A 1,338-nucleotide genomic window follows, 5' to 3' on the forward strand; every position below is an offset into this window, starting at 1 on the left:
AGAGTGTTTAGACATTAGTTTAGAGTTTTCATAGCACCGCTGTATTTGCACCGTCTTTGACGCCAAAGTGTGTGTACGTCTGGCATGTGCATAGAGATCCTCACTTCTCTCAATGAAAAAAAATCCAATGAATATTTTACTCCTTGAACATTTCAGATACAAACAAGCCCAAAGGAATGGAAAATTAAAAAAGCATACAGAGGGCATGGAATGCTCTCTAGCATTTCCAATGGAAAAACAGCATTTTGAAGACACCATAGGGTTTTGTGGCTGGCAGCAGATGAGTGACTATCCACTGCTTGACTCATGTTGTTTTTTTCAGAAAGCAAATGCAAAAGGCATCATCCCACGTAGTCCTGGACATGGTGAACTATTCTAACCACATTAACAATTAGGTGTTCACTCAAATTGCCTGCTCTCATTCACCACACATTTGTCTGTCCACTAATTGGTTGGATTAATTGTGTTCGGACACAGCGTGAGAATGCGCTGCACAAATGAACTGCCATCTTTGGATGTTGAGAAACAAAAGCATCTGCACAGTGACACACATCCAACTGCTAATTATAGATCCATCCATGAGTCATCTCTCGCTTCATGTTCTTTTAAAGTCCCCAGGAAATCAACAATTCTTACTTCTGTATGGAATACTGCAGTGTTTATTCCAAATTATTTATCTGTGCACATCATTATTTTCTCAAAAAATTAAAAACATTACCTTCCCATCCCACTTTGCAATGGCATCTCTTCTCTGATCATGTCTACACCGGTGCGAGAGCAGGACAATAATCCATCCCTTCTGTCAATCACATGAGATCGCAGCAATAAGCAAATGGCAATGACCCAACAATCCAATCGATTCCCAATGGACAAAATCAAGTCCTGTCCCACATTCTTTCCATTTCACAAGTGATCACAATTTCCGTTTCATGCTGAGTTTAATTATTTCATGTAAATGTTCTATATTTTATTACTCCAGCCCTCATTGAAATTCTGTATGTAGTTGTTAAGCTTCCAGACTATTAGCTGTGGTTATTGTGTGCATAACTTGCATGACTTGACATTACAGCAATTAATCCCTGTGTCCAAGCATGTAAATCTTGTCAAATAGTAGATACAATAAGAGTTCAAATAGCTAATAAAAACATCACAATAACCCACAAGTAATCCACACGACTCCAGTCCATCCATTAATGTCTTATGAAGTGAAACCTACGTGTTTGTAATAAACAAATACGGCTTCCTCTATCCATAATTTTGCTTTCACCAAATAGTCATCTACTCTGAAAAATTTTCACAGATCAAGGACCGTTTAAAAACAAAAAGTTCAAAACAGTT

This window comes from Sinocyclocheilus grahami, unplaced genomic scaffold (assembly GCF_001515645.1).
Source record: "Sinocyclocheilus grahami isolate Dianchi unplaced genomic scaffold, SAMN03320097.WGS_v1.1 scaffold1989.1, whole genome shotgun sequence".
NCBI lineage: Eukaryota > Metazoa > Chordata > Actinopteri > Cypriniformes > Cyprinidae > Sinocyclocheilus > Sinocyclocheilus grahami.